Raw genomic sequence first — 17,240 nt, 5'->3', positions numbered from 1 at the left:
CCCCTCTGCCATGGGGATAGGCTGGGAGAGTTGGGGCTGTTCAGCCTGGAGCAGAGAAGGCTCCAGGGAGATCTCACAGCAGCCTTCCAGGACCTGAAGGGGACCTACAGATCCCTGGGAAGGGATTGTTCAGAAGAGGCTGTGGGGACAGGATGAGGGACAATGGCTTCAAAGTGGAGCAGTGGAGATTGAGGTTGGACATCAGGAGGAAGTTCTGCACCATGAGGGTGGTGAGACCCTGGGACAGGCTGCCCAGGGAGGTGGTTGAGGCTCCATCCCTGGAGACATTCAAGATCAGCCTGGCTGTGTCCCTGGGCAGCCTAATCCAGATGGAGATGTTGGACAAGATGCCTCTGAGGGTCCCTTCCCACCTGCTGCATTCTGTGATTTTTCTCTCACAGGGTGCAAGTGAGCAGAGCCTGGCCCCTGCCTCCTGCCCCCCAGCCCTCAGCTATTGAGAGACATTGAGCAGATCCCTCTCAGCCTTCTCCTCTCCACACTAACCACCCCCAAGGCTCTCAGCCTGTCCTCACAGGGCAGTGCTCCTGTCCCTGGTAGCCCTGGGACTGCTGCCTGGCTGCTGGTGCAGCTGCTCACTGTGGCTGGCTTGTGTCAGAAGCAGGAGGGTGACACTGTGTAAATCAGGAGCTGCAGACAGGGTTTAATCCTGCTCCCCACAAACCTGTGCATTGCCCAGTTCAGCTCAGACAGGGCTGTGCTGAGTGTAATTTAGGGAGCTGCTTGGCCTGGGCTGCTGTGACCCCTGGCAGCTACCCCAAGGAACAGGAGGATGGCTGGAATGAGTATTCCTAAGGCTTGGAGGCAGGCTGCTGTTTATATGCTCAGCTGGGGCTAAGATGCCAGCACCTCCAGCATGACAAAGCTCAGCTGGCTGCAAGTGTTTGATGAATTTGTCTCATGGCTTCTTTGTCTGACTCAGCTCCCTGAAGTTGACTTCCCAACAGTTCTACCTTTTAAAGAATGTTTTTTCCTTCGTTTGAAAGTCCCCTGTGGGGCTAAGAATCCCCCTCTTCCTCTCTTCCACTCAGGGGGTGCTGAGGCTGCCTTGTTGCTGCATTACCTAAGTAAGAGGTAACAGAAGCCTGCAGGGACACCCAGGTGAGCTCTGCTGGGGGCTGAAGGTGCTGCTGGCAGCCCTGAACAGTGCAAAGCTCAGGGACAGGGCATTGCTGCTAAAGAAATGACCTTGCAGCTGTGGCACCACACTGCTCCAGAGGCACTGGGCTGGTCCCCCTGTGTCCTTCTGGGCAAGGTGGAACCTCCTCTGTAGAATCCAATCCCCTCTGCAGCCCCTGGAATCAGTTGTGGCTGCTTGGGCTGAGATTCCAGGAGGAGACTGCCCTGGAAAGCATTCTTCAGGAGGCTCAGTCACCTGCCCAGCCCAGGGCATTCTGTGAGTCCCCCTCTGCTCTGCTCTGCTCTGCCCTGAGACCTCTGCTGAGACCTCACCTGGAATATTGCATCCAGCTCTGGGCTCCCCAGGTCAGGAGGGACAGGGATCTGCTGGAGAGAGTCCAAGGGAGGGCTCCAAGGATGCTGAAGGGCCTGGAGCAGTGCCTGGGGAGGAGAGGCTGAGAGCCCTGGGGGTGGTGAGTGTGGAGAGGAGAAGGCTGAGAGGGATCTGCTCAATGTCTCTCAAGAGCTGAGGGCTGGGGGGCAGGAGGCAGGGGCCAGGCTCTGCTCACTTGCACCCTGGGCTAGGCCAAGGGGCACTGGATGGAAACTGCAGCACAGGAGGTTGCAGCTCAGCAGGAGGAGGAACTTCTGCACTGGGAGGCTCCCAGAGGCCTGGAGCAGGCTGCCCAGAGAGGTTGTGGAGTCTCCTTGTCTGGAGCCTTTGCAGCCCTGTCTGGATGTGTTCCTGTGTGCCCTGTGCTGGATTCTCTGCTCCTGCTCTGGCAGGGAGTTGGACTCCAAGATCTCCAGGGGTCCCTTCCAAGCCCTAACACCCTGTGAGCTGTGATGCTGTGAGTCTGTCCTGGGCATCTGTCTAGCAACTGGCTCCTCCAGTTCTGTGTCCAGGAGGTATTTTGGTTGCCACTGTCTGTCTCTCTTGCTTGACTCACATTAGACAGAGGCCCCTTCTGAGGGGCAAATCAAGCACAGGTCCCCCCCAGGCCCCCTTCAGCTGCAGTTCTCACTGCCTTGGCCCTTGTGCTGCAGTCCCAGTGACTGCCCTGGCTTGCCTCAGGAGACAGACAGATCCTAGCCCAAACTGCTGCTGTCTGGCTCCTTGCAGCAAGGCTGTGGCACTCCAAAAGCCACACAGCTCTTGCTGGCAGCCTAATGCCACCCTAACGGCTCTCAGCTCTCCAGGGCCTCACCTGCCAGGCTGGGCTGGGCTGTCTGCCCTGCAGGTGAGCAAAGTGCCTTTGCTCTCTGGGCAGCACCTTGCCAGAGCCCAGAAGGAGCCAGCACCTGAACAAAGCTGCTGGTGGCTGCAGTAAGGCCTTTGGCAACAACTGGAGACCTTGAGGGGTGAGTTCACAGAACAGCAAAGGGTAACGGAGCCCCCAGACCCAGTCTGGAAGCTGAGAGCTTACATCCCTGCAGGTGCAGTTGTGTGCTGCACACTCTGCCTTCTGTCTGACAGAACAGAAGGTGACCCTCTGGTGACAGATCAATAATGCTGAGGGTTTAAAAAGCAGTTGCACCCCAGTGCTGAAGTCAGTGGACCTTTGGTAGCTGAAGGCACCAAGAATTGTGTTTTACTCTCTGCTAATTATAAAAATGCAGCTTGTAACAGCAGTAGGGGAAGGCACAGCACCACTAATGCCAAGGGAACTGAAACCCCTGCTCCAGCAGGGCACCCACAGCAGCTTGCCCAGGAGCACCATGCCCAGGGGGGGTTGGAAACTCTCCACACAAGGACACTCCACAACCTCTCTGGGCAGCCTGCTCCAGGCCTCCAGCACCCTCACAACAAACAACTTTCTCCTCCTCTCCAGATGGAACCTCCCGGGTGCCAGTCTGTGCCCCTTGTGCTGTCCCTGGGCACCAGTGAGCAGAGTCTGGCCCCAGCCTCTTGCCCCCCACAGCTCCTTTAGCTCTTGCTGAGCATTGCTCAGCTCCCCTCTGGGGCTGCTCTTCTGCAGGCTCTCAGCCCCAGGGCTCTCAGCCTTTGCTCCTCCCAGAGCTGCTCCAGGCCCCTCAGCAGCTTCCCAGCCTGCCCTGGACTCTCTCCAGCACTTTCCAGGCTCTGCAACTGGGGAGCCCAGAACTGGACACAGTACTCCAGGTGGAGTATTGCACCCCAGGACACCACTGAGGCCTTCTTGGCCCCCAGGGCACATTGCTGGCTCCTGGGCACCTTCTTGGCCCCCAGCACTCCCAGCTCCTTCTCCTGGAGCTGCTTCCCAGCATGTCCCCCCAGGTCCCAAGCTGGGAGCAGTGCCTGACACCCCTCAGGCTGTGCTGCCATGCAATGACTCCTGGCCAGGCTGCAGAGCTGGGGGAGAGGAACCTCATGGAGTACAACCAGGGCAAGGGCAGGATCCTGCCCCTGGGGAGCAACAACCTCCTGCAGCCTGGCCAGGGCTCACTGAATGGCAGCACAGCCTGGGGGGTGTCAGGCACTGCTCCCAGCTTGGGATCTTCACCTCCCAGGGATCAAATCCCATTAATGCCTGGGCAGTGTCTGCTGCAGTGGTTTTCCCACCACCTGGAAAAGGAGGAGCAGTTAGTGGCTGGTGGAGCTGGGAAGCTCTGCAGCCCAGGTCAGGAAGCTCTTAAACCCTCATGTTAGGAGTTGGAAGTACTGGAAGAGGGAGGAATCATAGAGTCATAGAATCAGTCAGGGTTGGAAGGGACCACAAGGATCAGCCAGTTCCAACCCCCCTGCCATGGGCAGGGACACCTCACACTGGATCAGGCTGGCCAGAGCCTCATCCAGCCTGGCTGCAAACACCTCCAGGGATGGAGCCTCAACCACCTCCCTGGACAACCCATTCCAGGCTCTCACCACTCTCATGGGGAAGAACTTCCTCCTCACATCCAGTCTGAATCTCCCCATTTCCAGCTTTGTTCCATTCCCCCCAGTCCTGTCACTTCCTGAGATCCTGCAAAGTCCCTCCCCAGCTTTCTTGTAGCCCCCTTCAGAGGAAGGCTGAAATGCTGCTTCCTGAGGGTGCCTGCAGGCAGATGAGCAGGTGGCACACCCAGGGAGTGTGCAGCAGAGCAGATCAGTCACCAGGCAGCCTTTGGAGGCAGGAGTCAGCCCTGCTCTGCTGGCTGGAGGAGAGCTGCTGCCAGCCCTCTTCAGTACACAGAGAGCATCTCGGGGAGGAGCCAGGCTGGGAAAGAAAATAAGTCTTTGTTCATTTTCTAAAGTGGTCCCAGAAGAGCAAAAACCACTACTGCCCTCCTGCACTGGTAACTCTCTGGCTCCAAACTGGAAGAGAGGTGAAAATTGTGTGGCTTCAGTGGCAGCAGAAACCAGACCCTGCTGGGCAGCTCTGCACTGCAGGGGCAAGGAGCAGTGCTGGCTGCTGTTCCTCTGCCCTGGTACCACCTAGTGAGGGGCACACTGGGCTGGGCTGCAGGAGGAGGGACAGTGGAGGTGGCCACAGGTGGGCTGGGAGAAGGTTTCTGTGGCAGGACATCAGCACTGCCCTCAAGCAGCAGTGCCTGAAGCCCTGGAGCTCATTGCTGGTTCCCTGCATGCCCAGGCCATGGTGGATACCTTCCCAGGCCACACACTGCTCCTTCAGGAGGCTGACCTGGGGAGTCCTGCTGGTCAAAAGGGAGGCCTTGGAGCTGGGAGGAACATGCTGGGGCAGGGCAGTGTGGGGAGGTGACTGCACTTAGGAGGCAGAGGCTAAGCTGGGGGAGTGGGGGAGATACCAGCCCCTCCTTACCTGAGCTGCTGGTGCTCTAAACCCACCCCTGGATGGGAAGATCTCCAGGTGGCTAAGCACAGTGCTGGGCAGGTAGCTCTGCCACAGTCCTGCAGAGCAGTTAAGATCCATAAAAAACAGAGGAGAGCTGCTGGCTAGCAGCTGAGCCAAGCCAGTCCTTGGCTGTGCAGGAGAGGCTCCATGGAAAGTGTGGAAGTGACTGGAGGCAGAGGCTTGGTGCTCCTGGCAGCAGCCTGGGGCAAGAGGGTTTCCTACCCAGGCAGAGCAGAGTCACCTTACAGTGAAGTGGTTATCTTGGTGGCAACCATCAGTAACTGGCTTGGGGGGAGCAGTGAGGTGGCAAGTGGGGAGCAGGCCTTCCATTTGGGAAAGAAATAGTCCCTCTGGTCTCACCTCCCTGCCTGCAAGGCTGCAGGTGCCATCAAGGCAGCTAAAAAGGGCTTTGAAACTGGGCAGGTCTTGCATTTGACCAAAGGACGTGGCACAACTTGACTACATCAAATGGTTTGCTTCCTGGGGCTGTTTGCCCCAGGATCTGTGATCCTGTGAACAGCCACCACAAACACCCTGCTGGCTGTGGAGTTGATCTTTAAACAGGGGGAAAGAGAAAGTCAGCAATTCCAGACAGCTCTGCAGGGTGGCAGTGAAAACTAATGATGCCCTTCAGTGAAGGAGTTTGGATTCAGGAGGAACAGAGTTCAGGGCTGCAGTGTGTGTGGTGGGGGTTCAGCTGTGGCTTTGTTCTGAGCTGCCCCAGCAAGGCTCTGCTCCTTATCAGGGTGTCCAAGCCTGCAGGCAATTCAAGCACAGTCACCACTGTATCCATGGAGGCTTTATGAAATGCAGAGTGAATGTGATGAGCTCTTTCCTAGGCCCTTGACCTGCAGGTTATTAGCTGAGGGATGGCTCTGTGGGAGCCCCAGGGCACTTCAGGTTTGTTTCTAAAAGAAATTGCTCTTAAATGCTTCCTGCTGCAGGTTTAATAGGCAGGGAATGGTTTTGCTACCACAGGTCACCCTAAGAGCCAAATGTGCAGAGGTGATGGCACTCAAACACTGCCACATGGGTTGGGTTGTAAGGCCCTTAGGTGTTCAGTCAAGCTGGAAGGGACCCTCAAAGGGCATCTTGTCCAACCCCCTTGTGGTGGTTTGGCTCTGGCCTGGAGGCCAGATGCCCACCAAAGCCGCTCTATCACTCCCCCTCTTAAATGGACAGGGGGGGAGGGGAGGAAGAAAAAAAAATTGACCAAAGCTAATAATAAGATAGAAGCGAATTTAATAACAATAATAGTCAAAAGCAATAGACCGCGCGGAAGCAAGAGAGAGATGTTAGTCTCTACTTCCCATCAGCAGGACGATGGTCGGTCTCGGGAAGTAGGGCTCTCTAAGCTTGATAGTTGCTTGGGAGGATAGACGCCATGGACCAATCCCCCCACTTCCTTCTTTTACTTCATTCTTATATCTGAGCTGACGTCATATGGCATGGAATACTTCTTTGGCCAGTCCAGGTATGCCAGCTCAGCCATGTCCCCTCCCAAGATCCTGCCCATCCCTCAATGTACTCTTGGGGCAGGGAAACATTGAAAAGACATAGCCTGGGTACTTATTCAACAGTAGCCAAAACATTGCTATGTTATCAACTGCTGCTGCAAAACACAGCACTGGAGAATTAACTCCAGCTTGGCCAAACCCAATACAATCTCCACCCCTTATTCCATACCATTTGCGTCACGCTCAGGTTCTACACAATTCAGTACCTTTCATCATCTCATTTGATTCTCATGCTTAAATCCTTTCTTACTCGTACTCGTGATTCAATCTACATACTTAAACCATCTCAATATTTCACACAAAGAGACCCATATAAAAATATAAAAAAAAAGTTCTTCTGCTCCTCCAGATGTTACTTAGGAGTGTTCAGGATAGGAGAAGCAGGATATTCCACTCTTGGACACCAACACCAGCTTGGTCTCAGCCATTGGGTCGCTCTTGTTCTTTGCAGGCCTTCATCAGTTTGAATCCTTCTCACTTTCTGACTTTCTGCAACATACAACTCACATTACTCACGTCTCAAATTACCTTTCCCCCAATGTCATATCTCCTTGAGGCACACACTGGGTTTCCCCATCCTTTCTCATTACCCACCAAGTACATCCAGGCCCCTGAGCAAAGACAATCCCACGAATGGGTTTGCCTTTCCCCATAGGAGGAGCAACCCACACTGCCTTTCCCAGCCACTTTCCCATGTGCACTACAGGGACTTTATCTCCCCCCACAGTGTGCAAGGGTTCTGTTTGGGCAGAGCCAGGACGGTTAACAGATCCTCGGGAATTAACCAGCCAAGTAGCTTCTGCTAAATTTGCCTCCCAGTGCCTCCATGCCCCATTACCCAATGCCTTCAACATAGTCTTTAACAGTCCGTTATATCTTTCAATCTTCCCAGAGGCTTGTGGGTGGTAGGGAATGTGATACACCCATTCAATGCCATGTTTTCTGGCCCAGGAACTGATGGCATTGTTCCTGAAATGAGTCCCATTGTCAGATTCGATTCGCTCAGGTGTACCATGTCGCCACAGGATTTGCCTTTCAAGGCCTAAGATGGTGTTCCGGGCAGTGGCATGGTTTACAGGATATGTTTCCAGCCAGCCTGTAGTTGCTTCTACCATGGTGAGGATGTAGCGCTTGCCCTGGCGTGTTCGTGGCAGTGGTCCGATATAGTCAATCTGCCAGGCCTCACCGTAGCGAAAGCCCAGCCACCGCCCTCTGTTCCAGGGAGACTTAGCTCTGGTGGCTCTCTTGATGGCAGCACAGGTTTCACAGTCATGTGTGACCTGCGTGATGGCTTCCATGGTCAAGTCCACCCCTCGGTCTCGAGCCCATCTGTACGTAGCATCTCTTCCTAGATGTCCCGATGTTTCATGGGCCCATCGAGCTACAAACAGTTCACCTTTACGTTCCCAGTCCAGATCCACTTGGGCTACATCGATTCTGGCAGCCTTGTCTACATGCTCATTGTTTTGATGTTCTTCATTAGCACGGCTCCTAGGTACATGAGCATCAACATGGCGTACCTTCAGAGTCATGTTCTCTATTCGAGTGGCAATATCCTGCCACAATGGAGCAGCCCAAATAGGCTTGCCCCTGCGTTGCCAGTTGGTCTTCTTCCACTGTTGTAACCATCCCCACAAGGCATTAGCCACCATCCAAGAATCTGTGTAAAGATAAAGTATTGGCCATTTCTCTCTCTCGGCAATCTCTAGAGCCAGTTGGATGGCTTTCACTTCTGCATACTGACTCGATTCACCTTCTCCTTCAGCAGCTTCAACAACTTGTCGTGTAGGACTCCATACAGCAGCCTTCCACTTTCGATGGTTTCCTACCACACGACAGGATCCATCAGTAAACAGAGCGTAAGGCCTTTCATCTTCGGGTAACTCGTTGTATGGTGGTGCCTCCTGGGCACGAGCCACCTCCTCAGGTGATGCTCCGAAGTCTCTGCCTTCTGGCCAGTCCATAATCTCTTCCAGAATTCCTGGGTGGTTGGGTTTCCCTAGTCGAGCTCGCTGCGTAATCAGTGCTACCCACTTACTCCATGTAGCACTAGTCGCATGATGCGTAGAAGGGACGTTCCCTCTGAACATCCAGTGCAGCACAGGTAACCTGGGTGCTAAGAGGAGAGGTGCTTCTGTACCCACTACTTCTGAAGCAGCTCGAACTCCTTCATAGGCTGCTAGAATCTCCTTCTCAGTTGGTGTATAGTGGGCTTCTGATCCTCGATATCCTCTACTCCAAAATCCCAATGGCCGACCTCGGGTTTCACCTGCTGTCTTCTGCCAGAGGCTCCAAGTAAGACCATGTTCCCCGGCCGCGGTGTAAAGGATATTTTGCACCGATGGTCCTGTGCGGATGGGCCCAAGTGCCACTGCACGAGCTATCTCTTGCTTGATCTGTTCAAAGGCTTGTTGTTGCTCACTGCCCCATTCAAATTGATTTTTCTTCCGAGTTACTCGATAGAGAGGGCTCACAAGCTGACTATATCCTGGGACATGCATTTTCCAGAACCCCACAAGGCCTAGGAAAGACTGTGTCTCTTTCTTGTTGGATGGTGGAGACATGGTTGCTATCTTGTTGACCACGTCCATAGGTACATGACGGCGTCCATCCTGCCATTTTATTCCCAGGAACTGAATTTCTTGTGCAGGTCCTTTGACCTTGCTCTTCTTTATAGCAAATCCAGCCTTCAGAAGTATCTGAATAATTTTTTCTCCCTTTTCAAACACTTCTTTTGCCTCGTCACCCCATACAATGATGTCATCAATATATTGTAGATGTTCAGGGGCATCACCTTTTTCCAGTTCACTGTGGATCAGTCCATGACAAATGGTGGAGCTATGTTTCCACCCCTGGGGCAATCGATTCCAGGTGTATTGTACACCCCTCCAGGTGAAGGCAAATTGGGGCCTGCACTCTGCTGCCAATGGAATTGAGAAGAAGGCATTGGCGATATCGATGGTAGCGTACCATTTGGCTGCCTTCGACTCCAGCTCATACTGGAGCTCTAGCATATCTGGTACAGCAGGGACACCTCCAGCTAGAGCAGGCACCCAGGGGCACATCAAGCCTGACCTTGAGTGTCTGCAGGGATGGGAGCTCAACTCCAGCCCTGAGCAGCCTGTCCCAGTGTCTCACCACCCTCACTGTGCACAACTCCCTCCTGATGTCCAACCTAACTCTGCCCTGCTCCAGTTCCAAACCATTGTCCCTGGGCCTATCCCCACAGCCCCTTCTGAACAGTCCCTCCCCAGCCTGCCTGCAGGTCCCCTGCAGATATTGAAATGCAGCTCTGAGGTCTCCCTGGAGCCTTTCCCAGGCTCAACAGCCCCAAATCTCCCAGCCTGTCTTCATGGGAGAGGTTCTCCAGCTCTCTGATCATCTTGGTGCCTATGGGCTCAGAAGGATGCACCAAGGAGACGTTGGAGGTTGGCTCAGAATCACAGAATGGCAGCCCTGAAAAATTCAGCTCTGGAAACATCACCAAAGTTTGTGGATCTGCAGAGCTCATTCTTGTGACACTGCTGGAATCAGCTGGAGGATGTGAGCTCTGATTCCTTCAGGGATGCAGCCCCCAGATGTGAGCTCTGATTCCTGCAGGGATGCAGCCCCCAGATGTGAGCTCTGATTCCTGCAGGGATGCAGCCCCCAGATGTGAGCTCTGATTCCTGCAGGGATGCAGCCCCCCAGCAGCAAAACCTCTCTGGACACCAAGCCGGAGCAGGGTGTTTGGTACAAACTGTTGCATTTCCCTGCCTTGTTTTTCCTGGGACAATGTGACTCCAATTTAAATTGAGTTTCAGAGGGATACTTTTATCCCAATCTCATCTTGCTGTGTGGCTTCAGGTCGTGCTGCCATGCTCTGAACCCTGCCAGGCTCACATCATGCTGCCTGTGAGGAGCTTCTTGTGTTCAGCTGGACTCAGGGGGATGCCCATGAGTGGGCCATGAGGGGCTCCTGAGATGCCTTTTGAAGTGCTGCTTGGATGCTGTGAGGCTCAGGGGCAGGGGCAGGGGCAGAGGAAGAGGCAGGGGCAGGGGCAGAGGCAGGGGCAGAGGCAGGGGCAGAGGCAGGGGCAGGGGCAGAGGCAGGGGCAGGGGCAGAGGCAGGGGCAAGGGCAGAGGCAGGGGCAGAGGCAGGGGCAGGGCAGGGGCAGAGGCAGGGCAGGGCAGGGGCAGAGGCAGGGGCAGGGGCAGAGGCAGGGCAAGGGCAGAGGCAGGGGCAGAGGCAGGGGCAAGGGCAGGGGCAGGGGCAGGGGCAGGGGCAGGGGCAGGGGCAGAGGCAGGAGCAGGAGCAGGGGCAGGGGCAGGGGCAGAGGCAGGGGCAGAGGCAGGGGCAGGGGCAAGGGCAGAGGCAGGGGCAGGAGCAGGGGCAGGGGCAGGGGCAGAGGCAGGGGCAGAGGCAGGGGCAGAGGCAGGAGCAGGGGCAGAGGCAGAGGCAGGAGGCAGAGGCAGGGGCAGAGGCAGGGGCAGGGCAGAGGCAGGGGCAAGGGCAGGGGCAGAGGCAGGGGCAGAGGCAGGGGCAAGGGCAGAGGCAGGGGCAGGGGCAGAGGCAGGGGCAAGGGCAGGGGCAGAGGCAGGGGCAGAGGCAGGGGCAAGGGCAGAGGCAGGGGCAGGGGCAGAGGCAGGGGCAGAGGCAGGGGCAAGGGCAGAGGCAGAGGCAGGGGCAGAGGCAGGGGCAGGGGCAGAGGCAGGGGCAAGGGCAGAGGCAGGGGCAGAGGCAGAGGCAGGGGCAGGGGCAGGGGCAGAGGCAGGGGCAGGGGCAGGGGCAGGGGCAGGGGCAGAGGCAGGGGCAGGGGCAGGGGCAGGGGCAGAGGCAGGGGCAGGACATTCCAGAGCTGCAGCCTGCTGCTTTCCTTCCTTTCCTGCCTTGCAAGGCAGCAAACCCAAGTCCAGCCATAAATGGTTGCTGTTATGACAAAATCTTAATTCCCCAGAATCTTCTCTGCTATTATTCCTCTTGCTCTTCACCTCCTGAAATGGATTTCACATTCTTCTGGTGAAGGGCTGCCCTCAGGCACACGTGGAATCCAAAAGAGCTGCTTGGGTTTCACCTCAAAGCTGAGATGGCTGCTTCAGAATAGGAGCTCCTCAGTCAAAGCAGAACCATCCAGCACCAAACCTCTGCTCTCAGGGGGAGCAGAAGCACAGAACCACAGAATGTTAGAGGTTGGAAGGCACCTCCAGAGATCATCCAGTCCAACCCCCTGCCAGAGCAGGGGCACCCAGGGGAGTCTGCACAGGAATGCATCCAGGTGGGGTTGGAAAGTCTCCAGAGAAGACTCCACAACCTCTCTTTGCAGCCTGCTCCAGGGCTCAGCACCCTCACACCAAAGAAGTTTCTCCTCATGTTGTGGTGAAATCTTCTCTCTGTTCAAGTTTGTCTCCATTGCTCCTTGGCTTATCACTGTGCACCACCAAACAGAGCTTGGCCTCCCCCCCTTGCCCCCAGCCCTCAGCTATTGATAGACATTGATCAGATCCCTCTCAGCCTTCTCTACTCCAGACCAAACAGCGCCAGGGCTCTCAGGCTCTCTCCACAGGGGAGATGCTCAAGTCCCCAACTCCTCCTCCTGGCTCTCCCCTGGACCATCCCCAGCAGGTCTCTGTCTCTCAGGAACTGGGGAGCTCAGAACTGGGCACAGGATTGCAGCTGTGGTCTCAGCAGGGCAGAGCAGAGAGGCAGCAGAACCTCCCCAGCCCTGCTGCCCACACTTTCCTTGACCCACCCCAGGCTGCCTTTGCTGTCCCATGGATCACTCCAGCTGCTGGCAGTGCCTCAGCACAGCTGAGGGCTTTGTGCCTGCTGATTTCAGCCTGTGACATCCCATCCACCAAGCCAAGGCTCACACTCACCTCAGGACACCACCTGAGACCTGCCAAGATGCTGCAACCTCTGCCTGTAGCTGAAGGATGTGGGGGTGAAGATGTTGGAGTGCTGAGGGCTTGCAGCTCCCTTTGACTCTGCTGCTGTTAGAATGGTGACAACTGAACTGTGAGGATTGCCAGGCAGTGGCATGGCCAGCAGAGACCTGAGCAGATGTTCAGTGGCATGAAGCATAACCAGCAGGGCCAGGGAGGGGATTCTGTCCCTCTGCTCCACTCTGCTGAGCTCTGTGTCCAATTCTGGAGCCTCTGTTCCAGGAAGGCTCTGGAGGGGCTGGAAAGTGTCCAGAGAAGGGCCAGGAGGAGGAGCAGAGGGCTGGAGCTGCTCTGCTCTGGAGACAGACTGAGAGAGTTGGGGTTGTGCAGGCTGGAGAGGAGAAGCCTCCCAGGAGACCTTCTGGTGGCCTTCCAGGATCTGAAGGGGGCTCCAGGAAAGCTGGGGAGGGACTTTTGAGGGCATCAGATAATGATAGGACTGGGGGGAACGGAACAAAAGTAGAAGTGGGGAGATTGAGATTGGATGTTAGAAGAAGTTGTTCCCCATGAGGGTGGTGAGAGCCTGGCACAGGTTGCCCAGGGAGGTGGTGGAAGCCTCATGCCTGGAGGTTTTTGCAGCCAGGCTGGAGGTGGCTGTGAGCAACCTGCTGTGGTGTGAGGTGTCCCTGCCCATGGCAGGGGGGTTGGGACTGGCTGAGCCTTGAGCTCCCTTCCAACCCTGATAATTCTCTGATTCTATGGTTTCCACACCCTGAGGTCTCTGTTTCTCTGCAAGGCAGCTGATGTGCTCAGCTGGAGTTCTCTCTGTCACAGCAGCAGAACAGTCTGGAGGACACAGAAGGGTTTGATTCCTCAGGTCTCACCTTCCTCACTCAGGAGACTCCTCTCACTGCCTGGCAAGGCTGCAGGAAAAAGCCCTCTGCAGGCACCAAAACCAAACCATTGAACCCACACCCCCAAAAATTCTGGTTGGATTAATTCCAGCATCAAACAAGCATCAAAAAATCCAGAAAACAGGAACTGAAGCTTTTGGGATCAGCTACAAACCAACAAACTTTTAATCAGGAACCACAAATCCCATCTCAGAATCACAGCATCACAGAACTGGCTGGAGTGGAAAAACCTCTGAGAGCATCCAGCCCAACAGCAACCCAACCCCACCATGGGCACCAAACCCTGGCCCCAGCTGCCATGGCCACAGGGCTCTGGAACACCTCCAGGGATGGAGACTCCACCACCTCCCTGGGCAGCCTGTGCCAATCCCTGACCACTCTGGCAGCAAAGACATTTTTCCTCATCTCCAACCTAACCCTCCCCTGGCACAATTCCAGGCCATTGCCTCTCCTTCTAGCACCTGAGACTAGGGAGCAGATCCCAACCCCCCCCTGACTCCAGCCTCCTCTCAGGAGCTGTAGAGAGCAATGAGGTCTCTCCCCTCAGCCTCCTCTTCTCCAGGCTCAACTCCTCCACCTCCCTCAGCTGCTCCTCCCCAGCCTCTTCTCCAGACTCTCCATCTATGACTTCCTCCACCCTCTGCTCTCACTGCTGTAAACCAGGCTTGGAGGAAACCCAAACAATTCAGACCAGGGCAACAAAACATTCCCCACACAAAAGATGCTGCTGGCATCACCCACAGCAACCTGCACCCTGCTCTGGGGTGGTTTTGTCTTGGTTTTGTCAGCTCCTGCTGGAACCTTGGCCTCACTCTGGGTTAATATCCAGGGTTTGAACACAGCTAGAACCATGCCCAGGCAGAAGGTGAAGCACAAAGCAAGAAGGAGAAGCTGCTGCCTGCTAAAACAGTTTGCAAAATTTCCACTGACATTTTGAAATCTTCCTCCCAGCCTTAGAGCTGCTCAGAAAGGGCTGAAGCATTTGAGATGTCTGCTTTCATTCCAGGCTTTTTTTTTTTCCTTTTTCTTTTTTTTTTCCTTTTTTTTTTTTTTTAATCAAAATTTGGAAGAAGGCTCCAAAATGCTCATGGAAACACTGAACCATGGAACAACTCAAGGAGCTGTGCTCAAGGCTCACTAAGGAAAGGCTGTCAGCTCAGATGAGGAAAACAACTTGCATTTGAAAGACCAAAAAGAGAGGATTTTAGCTCTAAGCTGGTGAATTTGTCATTAAAGGCCAAATTATCTGTGGAGACCAAGCATGGCTGGTCCTAACCACACCTGAGAAGGAATTGTCCATCCTTGTGGCCTCCTCTGGACTCACTCCAGCAGTTCTGTGTCCTTCAAAACTCTGTTACTGACTCTGAGACCAAGCTCCTGACCTCCCAACTTCACCACTAAGGGTCCTAAAATGAATCAAAGGCTGAAAATATTGATAAGACTTAGAAACATAGAATCAGAGAATTGTCAGGGTTAGAAGGGAGCTCAAGGCTCAGCCAGTCCCAACCCCCCTGCCATGGGCAGGGACACCTCACACCACAGCAGGCTGCTCACAGCCACCTCCAGCCTGGCTGCAAAAACCTCCAGGGATGAGGCTTCCACCACCTCCCTGGGCAACCTCTGCCAGGCTCTCACCACCCTCCTGGGGAACAACTTCTTCCTAACATCAAATCTGAATCTCCCCACTTCTACTTTTGTTCCATCCCCCCCAGTCCTATCACTCCCTGACACCCTCAAAAGTCCCTCCCCAGCTTTCCTGGAGCCCCCTTCAGATCCTGGAAGGCCACCAGAAGGTCTCCTGGGAGGCTTCTCCTCTCCAGCCTGCACAACCCCAACTCTCTCAGTCTGTCTCCAGAGCAGAGCAGCTCCAGCCCTCTGCTCATCCTCATGGCCCTTCTCTGGACACCTTCCAGCCCCTCCAGATCCTTCCTGGAACATAGGCTCCAGCACTGGACACAGAGCTCCAGGTGTGGTCTCAGCAGAGTGGAGCAGAGGGACAGAATCCCCTCCCTGGCCCTGCTGGCCACACTTCCCTTGAAGCTTTACAGATTGTCTTAGGGAAAAACAAACAAAAGAAAAGCAAACCCAAAACAAACAAAAAAGGTAAAAATTATTTCTGGGTTTAAAACTAAACAAATAAACAAAAACTCCCCAGAACAAAACATCTGAGAGGCCTCTTCCTTGTGGCTCACCTGTCTGCAGATCGATTTTAGAATCTTCTCAGTGACAAAGAATTGGTTTCAATGAAGGGGCAGACAAGGGCTGGACAGAAACTGCCTCATTTCTGCAGGTTCATGGCTGCAAAGAGCCAGGATCCCATTCCCTGCAGTGCTGAATCCCAGCAGGTTCCAGTTTGCAGCTGTGACCTGGTGCTGCCTGTCTAGGGGAGCAGCCCCAAGCCTAAGGCTCTGTCTTCTCAAAGGAGCTTTTATTTTGTGTTCATTTCCAGAGGAGTCTTGGGTGAATTCTTCTCCTCTGTGGACTCTCTTTCAGTTCCAAGTGTTGTCTTGATCCAAGTTCTCCAGAAATTCCTTCTGCACCCAAGGAATGCTTGGAAAATGCTCTCAACCTGCCTGTTTTTTTTTTTTTTCCATTCCATTTCCCACATGATGGAGATCCTCTGGCCATAGATTCTCAGTGCCTGAAGCAGGCACCCAGTTCTCCCATGCCCCAGGTCAGGCTGCTCTTGGATGTAGCCTTAATGTGTGACCCTGAGCCTTGGGTGGAGACTGAAGATGTCTGGCCTGGCACCCAGAACATCTCCAAGAGGCTGGAGTCAGGGCTGCCTGCTTGCTTATCTCAGAGGAGGCTGAGGCTGGGGAGGGGAAGCTCAGGGAAGTTGGTATCAGGAAGCCAAGAACATCTGGTTTGGGTTAGATCTAAGCACCCAGAGAGAACACATTCAGGTCTGGTGGCTGGATGGAGCTGGCTGCTGCAGCACTTTGCTTTGCTAATCAATACCAGAGAATTGCAAATGCGCTTTGGAACTGGGGAAGGGTCCCAGCTAGAGAGGAAAGGGTCAAGAGAAGTGTGGCCAGCAGGGCCAGGGAGGGGATTCTGTCCCTCTGCTCCACTCTGCTGAGACCACACCTGGAGCTCTGTGTCCAGTTCTGGAGCCTCTGTTCCAGGAAGGATCTGGAGGTGCTGGAAGGTGTCCAGAGAAGGGCCATGAGGATGAGCAGAGGGCTGGAGCTGCTCTGCTATGAGGACAGCCTGAGAGAGTTGGGGTTGTGCAGGCTGGAGAGGAGAAGGCTCCCAGGAGAGCTTCTGGTTGCCTTCCAGGATCTGAAGGGGGCTACAGGAAAGCTGGGGAGGGACTTTTTAGGGCATCAGATAATGATAGGAGTAGGGGGGATGGAGCAAAACTAGAAGTGGGGAGATTCAGATTGGTTGTTAGAAAGAAGTTGTTCCCCATGAGGGTGGTGAGAGACTGGCACAGGTTGCCCAGGGAGGTGGTGGAAGCCTCATGCCTGGAGGTTTTTGCAGCCAGGCTGGAGGTGGCTGTGAGCAACCTGCTGTGGTGTGAGGTGTCCCTGCCCATGGCAGGGGGGTTGGCACTGGCTGAGCCTTGAGCTCCCTTCCAGCCCTGACAATTCTGTGATTCTATCTTGTAGAGTTAATGGCTTCTGCATTGGAATCACCCTGGGACTTGTGCTGGCTGTGTGTCCGTGTCTGTGTGTCTGTCTGTGTGTCTCTGTGTGTTCAAATGTCTTGCAAAGCTCATGGCAGAACTACTCTGACGCAGCACTGCTAAGAGCAGGGTGACCTGACCCATGAGCTCTGGAGATCTCAGCAGGACCTGAGCCCTGAGCTCTGGAGATCTTTCTTTGAGTTTTGTGTTTGGAATAAGCTTTGGTAATTTGTCCTTGTGATGGTTTAAAAGGGGAGAGGAGTCAGGAAGGAAGGAGGATGCCTGAGCTGCAAGGAACTGTGCTGTGAGCTCCTGCTGAAGTCTGGGTCTCAGTCTTTACAACATTGTGAGGACCATCAGGCTGCTGCTGCTCTGAAGTGAAACAAGTGCTGTGCATCACTGTGAG

At 54.8% G+C, this 17,240-nt stretch overlaps 1 protein-coding gene across 1 annotated transcript in view; it reads left to right on the top strand.

Moving 5' to 3' along the window:
- ANTXR1 (ANTXR cell adhesion molecule 1) overlaps positions 1 to 17,240 on the top strand; it is a 103,879-nt gene that overhangs the window by 62,141 nt on the left and 24,498 nt on the right. The window lies entirely within an intron of this gene.

This window comes from Indicator indicator, chromosome 38 (genome assembly GCF_027791375.1).
Source record: "Indicator indicator isolate 239-I01 chromosome 38, UM_Iind_1.1, whole genome shotgun sequence".
Lineage (NCBI taxonomy): Eukaryota > Metazoa > Chordata > Aves > Piciformes > Indicatoridae > Indicator > Indicator indicator.
This window is presented reverse-complemented; position numbering and strand designations above follow the sequence as displayed.